The sequence below is a fragment of the Pseudophryne corroboree genome, chromosome 11 (assembly GCF_028390025.1).
Source record: "Pseudophryne corroboree isolate aPseCor3 chromosome 11, aPseCor3.hap2, whole genome shotgun sequence".
Taxonomy (NCBI): Eukaryota; Metazoa; Chordata; class Amphibia; order Anura; family Myobatrachidae; genus Pseudophryne; species Pseudophryne corroboree.
The window spans coordinates 184,480,023-184,504,867 of NC_086454.1; the positions used below are offsets into that span (position 1 = coordinate 184,480,023).

At 30.3% G+C, this 24,845-nt stretch overlaps 12 non-coding genes across 12 annotated transcripts; all 12 read right to left on the minus strand.

Moving 5' to 3' along the window:
* Positions 1-1,002: 1,002 nt before the first annotated feature.
* Positions 1,003-1,075, minus strand: TRNAV-UAC (transfer RNA valine (anticodon UAC)). Its single transcript has one exon. It is a non-coding gene; the product is annotated as a tRNA-Val (tRNA).
* A 1,922-nt stretch (positions 1,076-2,997) lies between these two features.
* TRNAV-UAC (transfer RNA valine (anticodon UAC)) lies at positions 2,998-3,070 on the minus strand. The gene has a single exon. It is a non-coding gene; the product is annotated as a tRNA-Val (tRNA).
* Positions 3,071-4,995: 1,925 nt separating this feature from the next.
* Positions 4,996-5,068, minus strand: TRNAV-UAC (transfer RNA valine (anticodon UAC)). Its single transcript has one exon. It is a non-coding gene; the product is annotated as a tRNA-Val (tRNA).
* Positions 5,069-6,990: 1,922 nt separating this feature from the next.
* Positions 6,991-7,063, minus strand: TRNAV-UAC (transfer RNA valine (anticodon UAC)). The gene has a single exon. It is a non-coding gene; the product is annotated as a tRNA-Val (tRNA).
* Positions 7,064-8,988: 1,925 nt separating this feature from the next.
* Positions 8,989-9,061, minus strand: TRNAV-UAC (transfer RNA valine (anticodon UAC)). The gene has a single exon. It is a non-coding gene; the product is annotated as a tRNA-Val (tRNA).
* A 1,922-nt stretch (positions 9,062-10,983) lies between these two features.
* TRNAV-UAC (transfer RNA valine (anticodon UAC)) lies at positions 10,984-11,056 on the minus strand. The gene has a single exon. It is a non-coding gene; the product is annotated as a tRNA-Val (tRNA).
* A 1,925-nt stretch (positions 11,057-12,981) lies between these two features.
* Positions 12,982-13,054, minus strand: TRNAV-UAC (transfer RNA valine (anticodon UAC)). The gene has a single exon. It is a non-coding gene; the product is annotated as a tRNA-Val (tRNA).
* A 1,922-nt stretch (positions 13,055-14,976) lies between these two features.
* On the minus strand, positions 14,977-15,049 carry TRNAV-UAC (transfer RNA valine (anticodon UAC)). Its single transcript has one exon. It is a non-coding gene; the product is annotated as a tRNA-Val (tRNA).
* Positions 15,050-16,974: 1,925 nt separating this feature from the next.
* TRNAV-UAC (transfer RNA valine (anticodon UAC)) lies at positions 16,975-17,047 on the minus strand. The gene has a single exon. It is a non-coding gene; the product is annotated as a tRNA-Val (tRNA).
* Positions 17,048-18,971: 1,924 nt separating this feature from the next.
* Positions 18,972-19,044, minus strand: TRNAV-UAC (transfer RNA valine (anticodon UAC)). Its single transcript has one exon. It is a non-coding gene; the product is annotated as a tRNA-Val (tRNA).
* A 1,924-nt stretch (positions 19,045-20,968) lies between these two features.
* Positions 20,969-21,041, minus strand: TRNAV-UAC (transfer RNA valine (anticodon UAC)). The gene has a single exon. It is a non-coding gene; the product is annotated as a tRNA-Val (tRNA).
* A 1,924-nt stretch (positions 21,042-22,965) lies between these two features.
* On the minus strand, positions 22,966-23,038 carry TRNAV-UAC (transfer RNA valine (anticodon UAC)). The gene has a single exon. It is a non-coding gene; the product is annotated as a tRNA-Val (tRNA).
* Positions 23,039-24,845: the final 1,807 nt, after the last annotated feature.

Here is a 24,845-nt window from a genome sequence, read left to right on the forward strand (position 1 = left end):
TATAGTGGGTACATAGATAAAGATAGTTGTAACATGGTTGACCAAACTTGCATTACCCAACATTTAAAATACAAATTTAGCAAAGAGCATTGTGTGCAATGTTGAATAAACCTGCATATTCCCATTTTAAATAAAGAATTTTTGAAGCTTTTCAAGTGAATATTTATAATTTGAAAAACTATATACACAAAAATCATTATTTCTAACATTTTGACCAATTATCATCTGCAGGTGTCACACTTATCAAAATCACTTTTCAGTGATTTTTCTTGCCATGTTACCATAAAGTGCCTGTATTACAAATACTACATATAAATAAATGCCCTTTCACAACATAACTTAAGCATAATACTCGAAAAAGACTTTAGTAATAATCAATATACTATCTATCCAGAAGTCAAATCTATCAGCATTTTTGCTAAACTTGCACATAGTAATTATGGAAATATTTATTTACATTTAAAGTAAATAATCTGGAAGTGAATATTAGCTACATCAAAACATGATTGCAGTTTATCATGCATTAATCATGCAATACCAAACCTTGGCAGCATTATCAAGTTGCTAGTGAAGTCATGTAAACAGTGAAGTCCTGGAAAGAATAGCTGTGCTTTGGTGAACTGGTGATGGAAATGTTGGTTTAAGTGATTTATTTAACTGTACTCAGTTAAGATGATTTATGGAAAAAGGTAGTTAGATATGATACTACAATTTATTTGTTTACTATAAATGAAATATATGATACATTGCTACCAATTTCTTATAAAACAAGAAGATTATTTGAATCTGCTCCAGATTTTTAATCAGTTGTTTGCTGTAATAAGTTATTTTATAATTAAAAGCTAATAGATATTAAAAATAACATTTATTTCCATATTTAGAGAAGAAATTGAATTTTGTAAGTGAACAAATGACATGTTTCACATTGAGCAGTAGCAGGTCAGATGTTATAAGAATGATAGTGAAGAAAATTTTCATAAATCATAAATTAGTGCAAAAATATGGTTCCACTGGGGATTGAACCCAGGACCTTCTGCGTGTAAAGCAGATGGGATAACCACTACACTATGAAACCAATATGCAATACAATAACAAACTGTTCAATTTTTTTGTTGTCCTGACAGTCGTAGTGATTTTTTGTAAACTGTTCCGGATTATCGGTGAAACGTCAAAGTGATTGTTCTTTCATTATATAATTTAAAAAAAACAGAGCACCATATTTTTGGCAAGTTGACCCAATACTTAATAGTGGTACACCTAGCTAAAGAAATTTATAGCCTGGTTGACCAACCTTGCATAATTAAACATTTAATATTAATCTTTATTAAAAAGCAATGACTGCAATGATAAATAAATGTGTATATCCATTTTAAAGTAAGCATTTTGCAAAATTTTTTAAGTGATTATTTTTAATTTGAAGAAAACAAATATACAAAATTCTTTATTTCTAACATCTTGACCAATTATTATCTACTGTAAGTACTCTTATCAAGATCACAGTTTACTGGATTTTTTAATAAATATGGGGTCACTTGGGATTGAACTCAGGACTTTCTCCGTGTAAAGCAGATATGCTAACCACTATGTTATGAAACCACAACATAAACTGTACTCACACTAGAAGATATTTATGGTCATCTTGACAATCAAATGCCCCAAAATCTGAGGTACACACTAAGTGATTTTGTTTAAAAATCCAATTATATGTCGCACAACACTGAATTTTCATATGTCCGCAATTAAGCAGCATGACTTAGTCATGAAAAAATGCAGACAATATGGTCAGTTTATCGAGAACCTCCAAGTACCACATAGTGCACTAATATAGTAGGCTGAGATTTTTTTTATCTTGGCTGACCGATTCAATAACCGAAGGAGTGTGTTTGTGACCATCAGTTCTCTGGTTTATCAGAAATACACCAAATGGTCATTTAAAAACACTACCCAGTAAAACAGGATGAGCAACCAATTTTTTGCAATTGACTTTAATAATTGTATAGTGGGTACATAGATAAAGATAGTTGTAACATGGTTGACCAAACTTGCATTACCCAACATTTAAAATACAAATTTAGCAAAGAGCATTGTGTGCAATGTTGAATAAACCTGCATATTCCCGTTTTAAATAAAGAATTTTTGAAGCTTTTCAAGTGAATATTTATAATTTGAAAAACTATATACACAAAAATCATTATTTCTAACATTTTGACCAATTATCATCTGCAGGTGTCACACTTATCAAAATCACTTTTCAGTGATTTTTCTTGCCATGTTACCATAAAGTGCCTGTATTACAAATACTACATATAAATAAATGCCCTTTCACAACATAACTTAAGCATAATACTCGAAAAAGACTTTAGTAATAATCAATATGCTATCTATCCAGAAGTCAAATCTATCAGCATTTTTGCTAAACTTGCACATAGTAATTATGGAAATATTTATTTACATTTAAAGTAAATAATCTGGAAGTGAATATTAGCTACATCAAAACATGATTGCAGTTTATCATGCATTAATCATGCAATACCAAACCTTGGCAGCATTATCAAGTTGCTAGTGAAGTCATGTGAACAGTGAAGTCCTGGAAAGAATAGCTGTGCTTTGGTGAACTGGTGATGGAAATGTTGGTTTAAGTGATTTATTTAACTGTACTCAGTTAAGATGATTTATGGAAAAAGGTAGTTAGATATGATACTACAATTTATTTGTTTACTATAAATGAAATATATGATTCATTGCTACCAATTTCTTATAAAACAAGAAGACTATTTGAATCTGCTCCAGATTTTTAATCAGTTGTTTGCTGTAATAAGTTATTTTATAATTAAAAGCTAATATATATTAAAAATAACATTTATTTCCATATTTAGAGAAGAAATAGAATCTTGTAAGTGAACAAATGACATGTTTCACATTGAGCAGTAGCAGGTCAGATGTTATAAGAATGATAGTGAAGAAAATGGTCATAAATCATAAATTAGTGCAAAATTATGGTTCCACAGGGGATTGAACCCAGGACCTTCTGCGTGTAAAGCAGAGGTGATAACCACTACACTATGAAACCAATATGCAATACAATAGCAAACTGTTCAATTTTTTGGTTGTCCTGACAGTCGTAGTGATTTTTGGTAAACTGTTCCGGATTATCGGTGAAACGTCAAAGTGATTGTTCTTTCATTATATATAATTTAAAAAAAAACACAGCACCATATTTTTGGCAAATTGACCCAATACTTAATAGTGGTACACCTAGCTAAAGAAAGTTATAGCCTGGTTGACCAACCTTGCATAATTAAACATTTAATATTAATCTTTATTAAAAAGCAATGACTGCAATGATAAATATATGTGTATATCCATTTTAAAGTAAGCATTTTGCAAAGTTTTTTAAGTGATTATTTTTAATTTGAAGAAAACAAATATACAAAATTCTTTATTTCTAACATCTTGACCAATTATTATCTACTGTAAGTACTCTTATCAAGATCACAGTTTACTGGATTTTTTAATAAATATGGGTTCACTTGGGATTGAACTCAGGACTTTCTCCGTGTAAAGCAGATATGCTAACCACTATGTTATGAAACCACAACCTAAACTGTTCTCACACTAGAAGATATTTATGGTCATCTTGACAATCAAATGCCCCAAAATCTGAGGTACACACTAAGTGATTTTGTTTAAAAATACAATTATATGTCGCACAACACTGAATTTTCATATGTCCGCAATTAAGCAGCATGACTTAGTCATGAAAAAATGCAGAAAATATGGTCAGTTTATCGAGAACCTCCAAGTACCACATAGTGCACTAATATAGTAGGCTGAGATTTTTTTTATCTTGGCTGACAGATTCAATAACCGAAGGAGTGTGTTTGTGACCATCAGTTCTCTGGTTTATCAGAAATACACCAAATGGTCATTTAAAAACACTACCCAGTAAAACAGGATGAGCAACCAATTTTTTGCAATTGACTTTAATAATTGTATAGTGGGTACATAGATAAAGATAGTTGTAACATGGTTGACCAAACTTGCATTACCCAACATTTAAAATACAAATTTAGCAAAGAGCATTGTGTGCAATGTTGAATAAACCTGCATATTCCCATTTTAAATAAAGAATTTTTGAAGCTTTTCAAGTGAATATTTATAATTTGAAAAACTATATACACAAAAATCATTATTTCTAACATTTTGACCAATTATCATCTGCAGGTGTCACACTTATCAAAATCACTTTTCAGTGATTTTTCTTGCCATGTTACCATAAAGTGCCTGTATTACAAATACTACATATAAATAAATGCCCTTTCACAACATAACTTAAGCATAATACTCGAAAAAGACTTTAGTAATAATCAATATACTATCTATCCAGAAGTCAAATCTATCAGCATTTTTGCTAAACTTGCACATAGTAATTATGGAAATATTTATTTACATTTAAAGTAAATAATCTGGAAGTGAATATTAGCTACATCAAAACATGATTGCAGTTTATCATGCATTAATCATGCAATACCAAACCTTGGCAGCATTATCAAGTTGCTAGTGAAGTCATGTAAACAGTGAAGTCCTGGAAAGAATAGCTGTGCTTTGGTGAACTGGTGATGGAAATGTTGGTTTAAGTGATTTATTTAACTGTACTCAGTTAAGATGATTTATGGAAAAAGGTAGTTAGATATGATACTACAATTTATTTGTTTACTATAAATGAAATATATGATACATTGCTACCAATTTCTTATAAAACAAGAAGATTATTTGAATCTGCTCCAGATTTTTAATCAGTTGTTTGCTGTAATAAGTTATTTTATAATTAAAAGCTAATAGATATTAAAAATAACATTTATTTCCATATTTAGAGAAGAAATTGAATTTTGTAAGTGAACAAATGACATGTTTCACATTGAGCAGTAGCAGGTCAGATGTTATAAGAATGATAGTGAAGAAAATTTTCATAAATCATAAATTAGTGCAAAAATATGGTTCCACTGGGGATTGAACCCAGGACCTTCTGCGTGTAAAGCAGATGGGATAACCACTACACTATGAAACCAATATGCAATACAATAACAAACTGTTCAATTTTTTTGTTGTCCTGACAGTCGTAGTGATTTTTGGTAAACTGTTCCGGATTATCGGTGAAACGTCAAAGTGATTGTTCTTTCATTATATAATTTAAAAAAAACAGAGCACCATATTTTTGGCAAGTTGACCCAATACTTAATAGTGGTACACCTAGCTAAAGAAATTTATAGCCTGGTTGACCAACCTTGCATAATTAAACATTTAATATTAATCTTTATTAAAAAGCAATGACTGCAATGATAAATAAATGTGTATATCCATTTTAAAGTAAGCATTTTGCAAAAATTTTTAAGTGATTATTTTTAATTTGAAGAAAACAAATATACAAAATTCTTTATTTCTAACATCTTGACCAATTATTATCTACTGTAAGTACTCTTATCAAGATCACAGTTTACTGGATTTTTTAATAAATATGGGGTCACTTGGGATTGAACTCAGGACTTTCTCCGTGTAAAGCAGATATGCTAACCACTATGTTATGAAACCACAACATAAACTGTACTCACACTAGAAGATATTTATGGTCATCTTGACAATCAAATGCCCCAAAATCTGAGGTACACACTAAGTGATTTTGTTTAAAAATCCAATTATATGTCGCACAACACTGAATTTTCATATGTCCGCAATTAAGCAGCATGACTTAGTCATGAAAAAATGCAGACAATATGGTCAGTTTATCGAGAACCTCCAAGTACCACATAGTGCACTAATATAGTAGGCTGAGATTTTTTTTATCTTGGCTGACCGATTCAATAACCGAAGGAGTGTGTTTGTGACCATCAGTTCTCTGGTTTATCAGAAATACACCAAATGGTCATTTAAAAACACTACCCAGTAAAACAGGATGAGCAACCAATTTTTTGCAATTGACTTTAATAATTGTATAGTGGGTACATAGATAAAGATAGTTGTAACATGGTTGACCAAACTTGCATTACCCAACATTTAAAATACAAATTTAGCAAAGAGCATTGTGTGCAATGTTGAATAAACCTGCATATTCCCGTTTTAAATAAAGAATTTTTGAAGCTTTTCAAGTGAATATTTATAATTTGAAAAACTATATACACAAAAATCATTATTTCTAACATTTTGACCAATTATCATCTGCAGGTGTCACACTTATCAAAATCACTTTTCAGTGATTTTTCTTGCCATGTTACCATAAAGTGCCTGTATTACAAATACTACATATAAATAAATGCCCTTTCACAACATAACTTAAGCATAATACTCGAAAAAGACTTTAGTAATAATCAATATGCTATCTATCCAGAAGTCAAATCTATCAGCATTTTTGCTAAACTTGCACATAGTAATTATGGAAATATTTATTTACATTTAAAGTAAATAATCTGGAAGTGAATATTAGCTACATCAAAACATGATTGCAGTTTATCATGCATTAATCATGCAATACCAAACCTTGGCAGCATTATCAAGTTGCTAGTGAAGTCATGTGAACAGTGAAGTCCTGGAAAGAATAGCTGTGCTTTGGTGAACTGGTGATGGAAATGTTGGTTTAAGTGATTTATTTAACTGTACTCAGTTAAGATGATTTATGGAAAAAGGTAGTTAGATATGATACTACAATTTATTTGTTTACTATAAATGAAATATATGATTCATTGCTACCAATTTCTTATAAAACAAGAAGACTATTTGAATCTGCTCCAGATTTTTAATCAGTTGTTTGCTGTAATAAGTTATTTTATAATTAAAAGCTAATATATATTAAAAATAACATTTATTTCCATATTTAGAGAAGAAATAGAATCTTGTAAGTGAACAAATGACATGTTTCACATTGAGCAGTAGCAGGTCAGATGTTATAAGAATGATAGTGAAGAAAATGGTCATAAATCATAAATTAGTGCAAAATTATGGTTCCACAGGGGATTGAACCCAGGACCTTCTGCGTGTAAAGCAGAGGTGATAACCACTACACTATGAAACCAATATGCAATACAATAGCAAACTGTTCAATTTTTTGGTTGTCCTGACAGTCGTAGTGATTTTTGGTAAACTGTTCCGGATTATCGGTGAAACGTCAAAGTGATTGTTCTTTCATTATATATAATTTAAAAAAAAACACAGCACCATATTTTTGGCAAATTGACCCAATACTTAATAGTGGTACACCTAGCTAAAGAAAGTTATAGCCTGGTTGACCAACCTTGCATAATTAAACATTTAATATTAATCTTTATTAAAAAGCAATGACTGCAATGATAAATATATGTGTATATCCATTTTAAAGTAAGCATTTTGCAAAGTTTTTTAAGTGATTATTTTTAATTTGAAGAAAACAAATATACAAAATTCTTTATTTCTAACATCTTGACCAATTATTATCTACTGTAAGTACTCTTATCAAGATCACAGTTTACTGGATTTTTTAATAAATATGGGTTCACTTGGGATTGAACTCAGGACTTTCTCCGTGTAAAGCAGATATGCTAACCACTATGTTATGAAACCACAACCTAAACTGTTCTCACACTAGAAGATATTTATGGTCATCTTGACAATCAAATGCCCCAAAATCTGAGGTACACACTAAGTGATTTTGTTTAAAAATACAATTATATGTCGCACAACACTGAATTTTCATATGTCCGCAATTAAGCAGCATGACTTAGTCATGAAAAAATGCAGAAAATATGGTCAGTTTATCGAGAACCTCCAAGTACCACATAGTGCACTAATATAGTAGGCTGAGATTTTTTTTATCTTGGCTGACAGATTCAATAACCGAAGGAGTGTGTTTGTGACCATCAGTTCTCTGGTTTATCAGAAATACACCAAATGGTCATTTAAAAACACTACCCAGTAAAACAGGATGAGCAACCAATTTTTTGCAATTGACTTTAATAATTGTATAGTGGGTACATAGATAAAGATAGTTGTAACATGGTTGACCAAACTTGCATTACCCAACATTTAAAATACAAATTTAGCAAAGAGCATTGTGTGCAATGTTGAATAAACCTGCATATTCCCATTTTAAATAAAGAATTTTTGAAGCTTTTCAAGTGAATATTTATAATTTGAAAAACTATATACACAAAAATCATTATTTCTAACATTTTGACCAATTATCATCTGCAGGTGTCACACTTATCAAAATCACTTTTCAGTGACTTTTCTTGCCATGTTACCATAAAGTGCCTGTATTACAAATACTACATATAAATAAATGCCCTTTCACAACATAACTTAAGCATAATACTCGAAAAAGACTTTAGTAATAATCAATATACTATCTATCCAGAAGTCAAATCTATCAGCATTTTTGCTAAACTTGCACATAGTAATTATGGAAATATTTATTTACATTTAAAGTAAATAATCTGGAAGTGAATATTAGCTACATCAAAACATGATTGCAGTTTATCATGCATTAATCATGCAATACCAAACCTTGGCAGCATTATCAAGTTGCTAGTGAAGTCATGTAAACAGTGAAGTCCTGGAAAGAATAGCTGTGCTTTGGTGAACTGGTGATGGAAATGTTGGTTTAAGTGATTTATTTAACTGTACTCAGTTAAGATGATTTATGGAAAAAGGTAGTTAGATATGATACTACAATTTATTTGTTTACTATAAATGAAATATATGATACATTGCTACCAATTTCTTATAAAACAAGAAGATTATTTGAATCTGCTCCAGATTTTTAATCAGTTGTTTGCTGTAATAAGTTATTTTATAATTAAAAGCTAATAGATATTAAAAATAACATTTATTTCCATATTTAGAGAAGAAATTGAATTTTGTAAGTGAACAAATGACATGTTTCACATTGAGCAGTAGCAGGTCAGATGTTATAAGAATGATAGTGAAGAAAATTTTCATAAATCATAAATTAGTGCAAAGATATGGTTCCACTGGCGATTGAACCCAGGACCTTCTGCGTGTAAAGCAGATGGGATAACCACTACACTATGAAACCAATATGCAATACAATAACAAACTGTTCAATTTTTTTGTTGTCCTGACAGTCGTAGTGATTTTTTGTAAACTGTTCCGGATTATCGGTGAAACGTCAAAGTGATTGTTCTTTCATTATATAATTTAAAAAAAACAGAGCACCATATTTTTGGCAAGTTGACCCAATACTTAATAGTGGTACACCTAGCTAAAGAAATTTATAGCCTGGTTGACCAACCTTGCATAATTAAACATTTAATATTAATCTTTATTAAAAAGCAATGACTGCAATGATAAATAAATGTGTATATCCATTTTAAAGTAAGCATTTTGCAAAATTTTTTAAGTGATTATTTTTAATTTGAAGAAAACAAATATACAAAATTCTTTATTTCTAACATCTTGACCAATTATTATCTACTGTAAGTACTCTTATCAAGATCACAGTTTACTGGATTTTTTAATAAATATGGGGTCACTTGGGATTGAACTCAGGACTTTCTCCGTGTAAAGCAGATATGCTAACCACTATGTTATGAAACCACAACATAAACTGTACTCACACTAGAAGATATTTATGGTCATCTTGACAATCAAATGCCCCAAAATCTGAGGTACACACTAAGTGATTTTGTTTAAAAATCCAATTATATGTCGCACAACACTGAATTTTCATATGTCCGCAATTAAGCAGCATGACTTAGTCATGAAAAAATGCAGACAATATGGTCAGTTTATCGAGAACCTCCAAGTACCACATAGTGCACTAATATAGTAGGCTGAGATTTTTTTTATCTTGGCTGACCGATTCAATAACCGAAGGAGTGTGTTTGTGACCATCAGTTCTCTGGTTTATCAGAAATACACCAAATGGTCATTTAAAAACACTACCCAGTAAAACAGGATGAGCAACCAATTTTTTGCAATTGACTTTAATAATTGTATAGTGGGTACATAGATAAAGATAGTTGTAACATGGTTGACCAAACTTGCATTACCCAACATTTAAAATACAAATTTAGCAAAGAGCATTGTGTGCAATGTTGAATAAACCTGCATATTCCCGTTTTAAATAAAGAATTTTTGAAGCTTTTCAAGTGAATATTTATAATTTGAAAAACTATATACACAAAAATCATTATTTCTAACATTTTGACCAATTATCATCTGCAGGTGTCACACTTATCAAAATCACTTTTCAGTGATTTTTCTTGCCATGTTACCATAAAGTGCCTGTATTACAAATACTACATATAAATAAATGCCCTTTCACAACATAACTTAAGCATAATACTCGAAAAAGACTTTAGTAATAATCAATATGCTATCTATCCAGAAGTCAAATCTATCAGCATTTTTGCTAAACTTGCACATAGTAATTATGGAAATATTTATTTACATTTAAAGTAAATAATCTGGAAGTGAATATTAGCTACATCAAAACATGATTGCAGTTTATCATGCATTAATCATGCAATACCAAACCTTGGCAGCATTATCAAGTTGCTAGTGAAGTCATGTGAACAGTGAAGTCCTGGAAAGAATAGCTGTGCTTTGGTGAACTGGTGATGGAAATGTTGGTTTAAGTGATTTATTTAACTGTACTCAGTTAAGATGATTTATGGAAAAAGGTAGTTAGATATGATACTACAATTTATTTGTTTACTATAAATGAAATATATGATTCATTGCTACCAATTTCTTATAAAACAAGAAGACTATTTGAATCTGCTCCAGATTTTTAATCAGTTGTTTGCTGTAATAAGTTATTTTATAATTAAAAGCTAATATATATTAAAAATAACATTTATTTCCATATTTAGAGAAGAAATAGAATCTTGTAAGTGAACAAATGACATGTTTCACATTGAGCAGTAGCAGGTCAGATGTTATAAGAATGATAGTGAAGAAAATGGTCATAAATCATAAATTAGTGCAAAATTATGGTTCCACAGGGGATTGAACCCAGGACCTTCTGCGTGTAAAGCAGAGGTGATAACCACTACACTATGAAACCAATATGCAATACAATAGCAAACTGTTCAATTTTTTGGTTGTCCTGACAGTCGTAGTGATTTTTGGTAAACTGTTCCGGATTATCGGTGAAACGTCAAAGTGATTGTTCTTTCATTATATATAATTTAAAAAAAAACACAGCACCATATTTTTGGCAAATTGACCCAATACTTAATAGTGGTACACCTAGCTAAAGAAAGTTATAGCCTGGTTGACCAACCTTGCATAATTAAACATTTAATATTAATCTTTATTAAAAAGCAATGACTGCAATGATAAATATATGTGTAAATCCATTTTAAAGTAAGCATTTTGCAAAGTTTTTTAAGTGATTATTTTTAATTTGAAGAAAACAAATATACAAAATTCTTTATTTCTAACATCTTGACCAATTATTATCTACTGTAAGTACTCTTATCAAGATCACAGTTTACTGGATTTTTTAATAAATATGGGTTCACTTGGGATAGAACTCAGGACTTTCTCCGTGTAAAGCAGATATGCTAACCACTATGTTATGAAACCACAACCTAAACTGTTCTCACACTAGAAGATATTTATGGTCATCTTGACAATCAAATGCCCCAAAATCTGAGGTACACACTAAGTGATTTTGTTTAAAAATACAATTATATGTCGCACAACACTGAATTTTCATATGTCCGCAATTAAGCAGCATGACTTAGTCATGAAAAAATGCAGAAAATATGGTCAGTTTATCGAGAACCTCCAAGTACCACATAGTGCACTAATATAGTAGGCTGAGATTTTTTTTATCTTGGCTGACAGATTCAATAACCGAAGGAGTGTGTTTGTGACCATCAGTTCTCTGGTTTATCAGAAATACACCAAATGGTCATTTAAAAACACTACCCAGTAAAACAGGATGAGCAACCAATTTTTTGCAATTGACTTTAATAATTGTATAGTGGGTACATAGATAAAGATAGTTGTAACATGGTTGACCAAACTTGCATTACCCAACATTTAAAATACAAATTTAGCAAAGAGCATTGTGTGCAATGTTGAATAAACCTGCATATTCCCATTTTAAATAAAGAATTTTTGAAGCTTTTCAAGTGAATATTTATAATTTGAAAAACTATATACACAAAAATCATTATTTCTAACATTTTGACCAATTATCATCTGCAGGTGTCACACTTATCAAAATCACTTTTCAGTGATTTTTCTTGCCATGTTACCATAAAGTGCCTGTATTACAAATACTACATATAAATAAATGCCCTTTCACAACATAACTTAAGCATAATACTCGAAAAAGACTTTAGTAATAATCAATATACTATCTATCCAGAAGTCAAATCTATCAGCATTTTTGCTAAACTTGCACATAGTAATTATGGAAATATTTATTTACATTTAAAGTAAATAATCTGGAAGTGAATATTAGCTACATCAAAACATGATTGCAGTTTATCATGCATTAATCATGCAATACCAAACCTTGGCAGCATTATCAAGTTGCTAGTGAAGTCATGTAAACAGTGAAGTCCTGGAAAGAATAGCTGTGCTTTGGTGAACTGGTGATGGAAATGTTGGTTTAAGTGATTTATTTAACTGTACTCAGTTAAGATGATTTATGGAAAAAGGTAGTTAGATATGATACTACAATTTATTTGTTTACTATAAATGAAATATATGATACATTGCTACCAATTTCTTATAAAACAAGAAGATTATTTGAATCTGCTCCAGATTTTTAATCAGTTGTTTGCTGTAATAAGTTATTTTATAATTAAAAGCTAATAGATATTAAAAATAACATTTATTTCCATATTTAGAGAAGAAATTGTATTTTGTAAGTGAACAAATGACATGTTTCACATTGAGCAGTAGCAGGTCAGATGTTATAAGAATGATAGTGAAGAAAATTTTCATAAATCATAAATTAGTGCAAAAATATGGTTCCACTGGGGATTGAACGCAGGACCTTCTGCGTGTAAAGCCGAGGTGATAACCACTACACTATGAAACCAATATGCAATACAATAACAAACTGTTCAATTTTTTGGTTGTCCTGACAGTCGTAGTGATTTTTTGTAAACTGTTCCGGATTATCGGTGAAACGTCAAAGTGATTGTTCTTTCATTATATAATTTAAAAAAAACAGAGCACCATATTTTTGGCAAGTTGACCCAATACTTAATAGTGGTACACCTAGCTAAAGAAATTTATAGCCTGGTTGACCAACCTTGCATAATTAAACATTTAATATTAATCTTTATTAAAAAGCAATGACTGCAATGATAAATAAATGTGTATATCCATTTTAAAGTAAGCATTTTGCAAAATTTTTTAAGTGATTATTTTTAATTTGAAGAAAACAAATATACAAAATTCTTTATTTCTAACATCTTGACCAATTATTATCTACTGTAAGTACTCTTATCAAGATCACAGTTTACTGGATTTTTTAATAAATATGGGGTCACTTGGGATTGAACTCAGGACTTTCTCCGTGTAAAGCAGATATGCTAACCACTATGTTATGAAACCACAACATAAACTGTACTCACACTAGAAGATATTTATGGTCATCTTGACAATCAAATGCCCCAAAATCTGAGGTACACACTAAGTGATTTTGTTTAAAAATCCAATTATATGTCGCACAACACTGAATTTTCATATGTCCGCAATTAAGCAGCATGACTTAGTCATGAAAAAATGCAGACAATATGGTCAGTTTATCGAGAACCTCCAAGTACCACATAGTGCACTAATATAGTAGGCTGAGATTTTTTTTATCTTGGCTGACCGATTCAATAACCGAAGGAGTGTGTTTGTGACCATCAGTTCTCTGGTTTATCAGAAATACACCAAATGGTCATTTAAAAACACTACCCAGTAAAACAGGATGAGCAACCAATTTTTTGCAATTGACTTTAATAATTGTATAGTGGGTACATAGATAAAGATAGTTGTAACATGGTTGACCAAACTTGCATTACCCAACATTTAAAATACAAATTTAGCAAAGAGCATTGTGTGCAATGTTGAATAAACCTGCATATTCCCGTTTTAAATAAAGAATTTTTGAAGCTTTTCAAGTGAATATTTATAATTTGAAAAACTATATACACAAAAATCATTATTTCTAACATTTTGACCAATTATCATCTGCAGGTGTCACACTTATCAAAATCACTTTTCAGTGATTTTTCTTGCCATGTTACCATAAAGTGCCTGTATTACAAATACTACATATAAATAAATGCCCTTTCACAACATAACTTAAGCATAATACTCGAAAAAGACTTTAGTAATAATCAATATGCTATCTATCCAGAAGTCAAATCTATCAGCATTTTTGCTAAACTTGCACATAGTAATTATGGAAATATTTATTTACATTTAAAGTAAATAATCTGGAAGTGAATATTAGCTACATCAAAACATGATTGCAGTTTATCATGCATTAATCATGCAATACCAAACCTTGGCAGCATTATCAAGTTGCTAGTGAAGTCATGTGAACAGTGAAGTCCTGGAAAGAATAGCTGTGCTTTGGTGAACTGGTGATGGAAATGTTGGTTTAAGTGATTTATTTAACTGTACTCAGTTAAGATGATTTATGGAAAAAGGTAGTTAGATATGATACTACAATTTATTTGTTTACTATAAATGAAATATATGATTCATTGCTACCAATTTCTTATAAAACAAGAAGACTATTTGAATCTGCTCCAGATTTTTAATCAGTTGTTTGCTGTAATAAGTTATTTTATAATTAAAAGCTAATATATATTAAAAATAACATTTATTTCCATATTTAGAGAAGAAATAGAATCTTGTAAGTGAACAAATGACATGTTTCACATTGAGCAGTAGCAGGTCAGATGTTATAAGAATGATAGTGAAGAAAATGGTCATAAATCATAAATTAGTGCAAAATTATGGTTCCACAGGGGATTGAACCCAGGACCTTCTGCGTGTAAAGCAGAGGTGATAACCACTACACTATGAAACCAATATGCAATACAATAGCAAACTGTTCAATTTTTTGGTTGTCCTGACAGTCGTAGTGATTTTTGGTAAACTGTTCCGGATTATCGGTGAAACGTCAAAGTGATTGTTCTTTCATTATATATAATTTAAAAAAAAACACAGCACCATATTTTTGGCAAATTGACCCAATACTTAATAGTGGTACACCTAGCTAAAGAAAGTTATAGCCTGGTTGACCAACCTTGCATAATTAAACATTTAATATTAATCTTTATTAAAAAGCAATGACTGCAATGATAAATATATGTGTAAATCCATTTTAAAGTAAGCATTTTGCAAAGTTTTTTAAGTGATTATTTTTAATTTGAAGAAAACAAATATACAAAATTCTTTATTTCTAACATCTTGACCAATTATTATCTACTGTAAGTACTCTTATCAAGATCACAGTTTACTGGATTTTTTAATAAATATGGGTTCACTTGGGATTGAACTCAGGACTTTCTCCGTGTAAAGCAGATATGCTAACCACTATGTTATGAAACCACAACCTAAACTGTTCTCACACTAGAAGATATTTATGGTCATCTTGACAATCAAATGCCCCAAAATCTGAGGTACACACTAAGTGATTTTGTTTAAAAATACAATTATATGTCGCACAACACTGAATTTTCATATGTCCGCAATTAAGCAGCATGACTTAGTCATGAAAAAATGCAGAAAATATGGTCAGTTTATCGAGAACCTCCAAGTACCACATAGTGCACTAATATAGTAGGCTGAGATTTTTTTTATCTTGGCTGACAGATTCAATAACCGAAGGAGTGTGTTTGTGACCATCAGTTCTCTGGTTTATCAGAAATACACCAAATGGTCATTTAAAAACACTACCCAGTAAAACAGGATGAGCAACCAATTTTTTGCAATTGACTTTAATAATTGTATAGTGGGTACATAGATAAAGATAGTTGTAACATGGTTGACCAAACTTGCATTACCCAACATTTAAAATACAAATTTAGCAAAGAGCATTGTGTGCAATGTTGAATAAACCTGCATATTCCCATTTTAAATAAAGAATTTTTGAAGCTTTTCAAGTGAATATTTATAATTTGAAAAACTATATACACAAAAATCATTATTTCTAACATTTTGACCAATTATCATCTGCAGGTGTCACACTTATCAAAATCACTTTTCAGTGATTTTTCTTGCCATGTTACCATAAAGTGCCTGTATTACAAATACTACATATAAATAAATGCCCTTTCACAACATAACTTAAGCATAATACTCGAAAAAGACTTTAGTAATAATCAATATACTATCTATCCAGAAGTCAAATCTATCAGCATTTTTGCTAAACTTGCACATAGTAATTATGGAAATATTTATTTACATTTAAAGTAAATAATCTGGAAGTGAATATTAGCTACATCAAAACATGATTGCAGTTTATCATGCATTAATCATGCAATACCAAACCTTGGCAGCATTATCAAGTTGCTAGTGAAGTCATGTAAACAGTGAAGTCCTGGAAAGAATAGCTGTGCTTTGGTGAACTGGTGATGGAAATGTTGGTTTAAGTGATTTATTTAACTGTACTCAGTTAAGATGATTTATGGAAAAAGGTAGTTAGATATGATACTACAATTTATTTGTTTACTATAAATGAAATATATGATACATTGCTACCAATTTCTTATAAAACAAGAAGATTATTTGAATCTGCTCCAGATTTTTAATCAGTTGTTTGCTGTAATAAGTTATTTTATAATTAAAAGCTAATAGATATTAAAAATAACATTTATTTCCATATTTAGAGAAGAAATTGTATTTTGTAAGTGAACAAATGACATGTTTCACATTGAGCAGTAGCAGGTCAGATGTTATAAGAATGATAGTGAAGAAAATTTTCATAAATCATAAATTAGTGCAAAAATATGGTTCCACTGGGGATTGAACGCAGGACCTTCTGCGTGTAAAGCCGAGGTGATAACCACTACACTATGAAACCAATATGCAATACAATAACAAACTGTTCAATTTTTTGGTTGTCCTGACAGTCGTAGTGATTTTTGGTAAACTGTTCCGGATTATCGGTGAAACGTCAAAGTGATTGTTCTTTCATTATATATAATTTTAAAAAAACAGAGCACCATATTTTTGGCAAATTGACCCAATACTTAATAGTGGTACACCTAGCTAAAGAAAGTTATAGCCTGGTTGACCAACCTTGCATAATTAAACATTTAATATTAATCTTTATTAAAAAGCAATGACTGCAATGATAAATAAATGTGTATATCCATTTTAAAGTAAGCATTTTGCAAAGTTTTTTAAGTGATTATTTTTAATTTGAAGAAAACAAATATACAAAATTCTTTATTTCTAACATCTTGACCAATTATTATCTACTGTAAGTACTCTTATCAAGATCACAGTTTACTGGATTTTTTAATAAATATGGGTTCACTTGGGATTGAACTCAGGACTTTCTCTGTGTAAAGCAGATATGCTAACCACTATGTTATGAAACCACAACATAAACTGTTCTCACACTAGAAGATATTTATGGTCATCTTGACAATCAAATGCCCCAAAATCTGAGGTACACACTAAGTGATTTTGTTTAAAAATACAATTATATGTCGCACAACACTGAATTTTCATATGTCCGCAATTAAGCAGCATGACTTAGTCATGAAAAAATGCAGAAAATATGGTCAGTTTATCGAGAACCTCCAAGTACCACATAGTGCACTAATATAGTAGGCTGAGATTTTTTTTATCTTGGCTGACCGATTCAATAACCGAAGGAGTGTGTTTGTGACCATCAGTTCTCTGATTTATCGGAAATACACCAAATGGTCATTTAAAAACACTACCCAGTAAAACAGGATGAGCAACCAATTTTTTGCAATTGACTTTAATAATTGTATAGTGGGTACATAGATAAAGATAGTTGTAACATGGTTGACCAAACTTGCATTACCCAACATTTAAAATACAAATTTAGCAAAGAGCAATGTGTGCAATGTTGAATAAACCTGCATATTCCCATTTTAAATAAAGAATTTTTTAAGCTTTTCAAGTGAATATTTATAATTTGAAAAACTATATACACAAAAATCATTATTTCTAACATTTTGACCAATTATCATCTGCAGGTGTCACACTTATCAAAATCACTTTTCAGTGATTTTTCTTGCCATGTTACCATAAAGTGCCTGTATTACAAATACTACATATAAATAAATGCCCTTTCACAACATAACTTAAGCATAATACTCGAAAAAGACTTTAGTAATAATCAATATACTATCTATCCAGAAGTCAAATCTATCAGCATTTTTGCTAAACTTGCACATAGTAATTATGGAAATATTTATTTACATTTAAAGTAAATAATCTGGAAGTGAATATTAGCTACATCAAAACATGATTGCAGTTTATCATGCATTAATCATGCAATACCAAACCTTGGCAGCATTATCAAGTTGCTAGTGAAGTCATGTAAACAGTGAAGTCCTGGAAAGAATAGCTGTGCTTTTGTGAACTGGTGATGGAAATGTTGGTTTAAGTGATTTATTTAACTGTACTCAGTTAAGATGATTTATGGAAAAAGGTAGTTAGATATGATACTACAATTTATTTGTTTACTATAAATGAAATATATGATACATTGCTACCAATTTCTTATAAAACAAGAAGATTATTTGAATCTGCTCCAGATTTTTAATCAGTTGTTTGCTGTAATAAGTTATTTTATAATTAAAAGCTAATAGATATTAAAAATAACATTTATTTCCATATTTAGAGAAGAAATTGAATTTTGTAAGTGAACAAATGACATGTTTCACATTGAGCAGTAGCAGGTCAGATGTTATAAGAATGATAGTGAAGAAAATTTTCATAAATCATAAATTAGTGCAAAAATATGGTTCCACTGGGGATTGAACGCAGGACCTTCTGCGTGTAAAGCCGAGGTGATAACCACTACACTATGAAACCAATATGCAATACAATAACAAACTGTTCAATTTTTTGGCTGTCCTGACAGTCGTAGTGATTTTTGGTAAACTGTTCCGGATTATCGGTGAAACGTCAAAGTGATTGTTCTTTCATTATATATAATTTTAAAAAAACAGAGCACCATATTTTTGGCAAATTGACCCAATACTTAATAGTGGTACACCTAGCTAAAGAAAGTTATAGCCTGGTTGACCAACCTTGCATAATTAAACATTTAATATTAATCTTTATTAAAAAGCAATGACTGCAATGATAAATAAATGTGTATATCCATTTTAAAGTAAGCATTTTGCAAAGTTTTTTAAGTGATTATTTTTAATTTGAAGAAAACAAATATACAAAATTCTTTATTTCTAACATCTTGACCAATTATTATCTACTGTAAGTACTCTTATCAAGATCACAGTTTACTGGATTTTTTAATAAATATGGGTTCACTTAGGATTGAACTCAGGACTTTCTCCGAGTAAAGCAGATATGCTAACCACTATGTTATGAAACCACAACATAAACTGTTCTCACACTAGAAGATATTTATGGTCATCTTGACAATCAAATGCCCCAAAATCTGAGGTACACACTAAGTGATTTTGTTTAAAAATACAATTATATGTCGCACAACACTGAATTTTCATATGTCCGCAATTAAGCAGCATGACTTAGTCATGAAAAAATGCAGAAAATATGGTCAGTTTATCGAGAACCTCCAAGTACCACATAGTGCACTAATATAGTAGGCTGAGATTTTTTTTATCTTGGCTGACCGATTCAATAACCGAAGGAGTGTGTTTGTGACCATCAGTTCTCTGGTTTATCGGAAATACACCAAATGGTCATTTAAAAACACTACCCAGTAAAACAGGATGAGCAACCAATTTTTTGCAATTGACTTTAATAATTGTATAGTGGGTACATAGATAAAGATAGTTGTAACATGGTTGACCAAACTTGCATTACCCAACATTTAAAATACAAATTTAGCAAAGAGCAATGTGTGCAATGTTGAATAAACCTGCATATTCCCATTTTAAATAAAGAATTTTTGAAGCTTTTCAAGTGAATATTTATAATTTGAAAAACTATATACACAAAAATCATTATTTCTAACATTTTGACCAATTATCATCTGCAGGTGTCACACTTATCAAAATCACTTTTCAGTGATTTTTCTTGCCATGTTACCATAAAGTGCCTGTATTACAAATACTACATATAAATAAATGCCCTTTCACAACATAACTTAAGCATAATACTCGAAAAAGACTTTAGTAATAATCAATATACTATCTATCCAGAAGTCAAATCTATCAGCATTTTTGCTAAACTTGCACATAGTAATTATGGAAATATTTATTTACATTTAAAGTAAATAATCTGGAAGTGAATATTAGCTACATCAAAACATGATTGCAGTTTATCATGCATTAATCATGCAATACCAAACCTTGGCAGCATTATCAAGTTGCTAGTGAAGTCATGTGAACAGTGAAGTCCTGGAAAGAATAGCTGTGCTTTGGTGAACTGGTGATGGAAATGTTGGTTTAAGTGATTTATTTAACTGTACTCAGTTAAGATGATTTATGGAAAAAGGTAGTTAGATATGATGCTACAATTTATTTGTTTACTATAAATGAAATATATGATACATTGCTACCAATTTCTTATAAAACAAGAAGACTATTTGAATCTGCTCCAGATTTTTAATCAGTTGTTTGCTGTAATAAGTTATTTTATAATTAAAAGCTAATAGATATTAAAAATAACATTTATTTCCATATTTAGAGAAGAAATTGAATTTTGTAAGTGAACAAATGACATGTTTCACATTGAGCAGTAGCAGGTCAGATGTTATAAGAATGATAGTGAAGAAAATTTTCATAAATCATAAATTAGTGCAAAAATATGGTTCCACTGGGGATTGAACACAGGACCTTCTGCGTGTAAAGCAGAGGTGATAACCACTACACTATGAAACCAATATGCAATACAATAACAAACTGTTCAATTTTTTGGTTGTCCTGACAGTCGTAGTGATTTTTGGTAAACTGTTCCGGATTATCGGTGAAACGTCAAAGTGATTGTTCTTTCATTATATATAATTTTGAAAAAACAGAGCACCATATTTTTGGCAAATTGACCCAATACTTAATAGTGGTACACCTAGCTAAAGAAAGTTATAGCCTGGTTGACCAACCTTGCATAATTAAACATTTAATATTAATCTTTATTAAAAAGCAATGACTGCAATGATAAATAAATGTGTATATCCATTTTAAAGTAAGCATTTTGCAAAGTTTTTTAAGTGATTATTTTTAATTTGAAGAAAACAAATATACAAAATTCTTTATTTCTAACATCTTGACCAATTATTATCTACTGTAAGTACTCTTATCAAGATCACAGTTTACTGGATTTTTTAATAAATATGGGTTCACTTGGGATTGAACTCAGGACTTTCTCTGTGTAAAGCAGATATGCTAACCACTATGTTATGAAACCACAACATAAACTGTTCTCACACTAGAAGATATTTATGGTCATCTTGACAATCAAATGCCCCAAAATCTGAGGTACACACTAAGTGATTTTGTTTAAAAATACAATTATATGTCGCACAACACTGAATTTTCATATGTCCGCAATTAAGCAGCATGACTTAGTCATGAAAAAATGCAGAAAATATGGTCAGTTTATCGAGAACCTCCAAGTACCACATAGTGCACTAATATAGTAGGCTGAGATTTTTTTTATCTTGGCTGACCGATTCAATAACCGAAGGAGTGTGTTTGTGACCATCAGTTCTCTGATTTATCGGAAATACACCAAATGGTCATTTAAAAACACTACCCAGTAAAACAGGATGAGCAACCAATTTTTTGCAATTGACTTTAATAATTGTATAGTGGGTACATAGATAAAGATAGTTGTAACATGGTTGACCAAACTTGCATTACCCAACATTTAAAATACAAATTTAGCAAAGAGCAATGTGTGCAATGTTGAATAAACCTGCATATTCCCATTTTAAATAAAGAATTTTTTAAGCTTTTCAAGTGAATATTTATAATTTGAAAAACTATATACACAAAAATCATTATTTCTAACATTTTGACCAATTATCATCTGCAGGTGTCACACTTATCAAAATCACTTTTCAGTGATTTTTCTTGCCATGTTACCATAAAGTGCCTGTATTACAAATACTACATATAAATAAATGCCCTTTCACAACATAACTTAAGCATAATACTCGAAAAAGACTTTAGTAATAATCAATATACTATCTATCCAGAAGTCAAATCTATCAGCATTTTTGCTAAACTTGCACATAGTAATTATGGAAATATTTATTTACATTTAAAGTAAATAATCTGGAAGTGAATATTAGCTACATCAAAACATGATTGCAGTTTATCATGCATTAATCATGCAATACCAAACCTTGGCAGCATTATCAAGTTTCTAGTGAAGTCATGTGAACAGTGAAGTCCTGGAAAGAATAGCTGTGCTTTGGTGAACTGGTGATGGAAATGTTGGTTTAAGTGATTTATTTAACTGTACTCAGTTAAGATGATTTATGGAAAAAGGTAGTTAGATATGATACTACAATTTATATGTTTACTATAAATGAAATATATGATACATTGCTACCAATTTCTTATAAAACAAGAAGATTATTTGAATCTGCTCCAGATTTTTAATCAGTTGTTTGCTGTAATAAGTTATTTTATAATTAAAAGCTAATAGATATTAAAAATAAAATTTATTTCCATATTTAGAGAAGAAATTGAATTTTGTAAGTGAACAAATGACATGTTTCACATTGAGCAGTAGCAGGTCAGATGTTATAAGAATGATAGTGAAGAAAATTTTCATAAATCATAAATTAGTGCAAAAATATGGTTCCACTGGGGATTGAACCTAGGACCTTCTGCGTGTAAAGCAGATGGGATAACCACTACACTATGAAACCAATATGCAATACAATAACAAACTGTTCAATTTTGTTGTTGTCCTGACAGTCGTAGTGATTTTTTGTAAACTGTTCCGGATTATCGGTGAAACGTCAAAGTGATTGTTCTTTCATTATATAATTTAAAAAAAACAGAGCACCATATTTTTGGCAAGTTGACCCAATACTTAATAGTGGTACACCTAGCTAAAGAAAGTTATAGCCTGGTTGACCAACCTTGCATAATTAAACATTTAATATTAATCTTTATTAAAAAGCAATGACTGCAATGATAAATAAATGTGTATATCCATTTTAAAGTAAGCATTTTGCAAAAATTTTTAAGTGATTATTTTTAATTTGAAGAAAACAAATATACAAAATTCTTTATTTCTAACATCTTGACCAATTATTATCTACTGTAAGTACTCTTATCAAGATCACAGTTTACTGGATTTTTTAATAAATATGGGGTCACTTGGGATTGAACTCAGGACTTTCTCCGTGTAAAGCAGATATGCTAACCACTATGTTATGAAACCACAACATAAACTGTACTCACACTAGAAGATATTTATGGTCATCTTGACAATCAAATGCCCCAAAATCTGAGGTACACACTAAGTGATTTTGTTTAAAAATCCAATTATATGTCGCACAACACTGAATTTTCATATGTCCGCAATTAAGCAGCATGACTTAGTCATGAAAAAATGCAGAAAATATGGTCAGTTTATCGAGAACCTCCAAGTACCACATAGTGCACTAATATAGTAGGCTGAGATTTTTTTTATCTTGGCTGACCGATTCAATAACCGAAGGAGTGTGTTTGTGACCATCAGTTCTCTGGTTTATCAGAAATACACCAAATGGTCATTTAAAAACACTACCCAGTAAAACAGGATGAGCAACCAATTTTTTGCAATTGACTTTAATAATTGTATAGTGGGTACATAGATAAAGATAGTTGTAACATGGTTGACCAAACTTGCATTACCCAACATTTAAAATACAAATTTAGCAAAGAGCATTGTGTGCAATGTTGAATAAACCTGCATATTCCCGTTTTAAATAAAGAATTTTTGAAGCTTTTCAAGTGAATATTTATAATTTGAAAAACTATATACACAAAAATCATTATTTCTAACATTTTGACCAATTATCATCTGCAGGTGTCACACTTATCAAAATCACTTTTCAGTGATTTTTCTTGCCATGTTACCATAAAGTGCCTGTATTACAAATACTACATATAAATAAATGCCCTTTCACAACATAACTTAAGCATAATACTCGAAAAAGACTTTAGTAATAATCAATATACTATCTATCCAGAAGTCAAATCTATCAGCATTTTTGCTAAACTTGCACATAGTAATTATGGAAATATTTATTTACATTTAAAGTAAATAATCTGGAAGTGAATATTAGCTACATCAAAACATGATTGCAGTTTATCATGCATTAATCATGCAATACCAAACCTTGGCAGCATTATCAAGTTGCTAGTGAAGTCATGTAAACAGTGAAGTCCTGGAAAGAATAGCTGTGCTTTGGTGAACTGGTGATGGAAATGTTGGTTTAAGTGATTTATTTAACTGTACTCAGTTAAGATGATTTATGGAAAAAGGTAGTTAGATATGATACTACAATTTATTTGTTTACTATAAATGAAATATATGATACATTGCTACCAATTTCTTATAAAACAAGAAGATTATTTGAATCTGCTCCAGATTTTTAATCAGTTGTTTGCTGTAATAAGTTATTTTATAATTAAAAGCTAATAGATATTAAAAATAACATTTATTTCCATATTTAGAGAAGA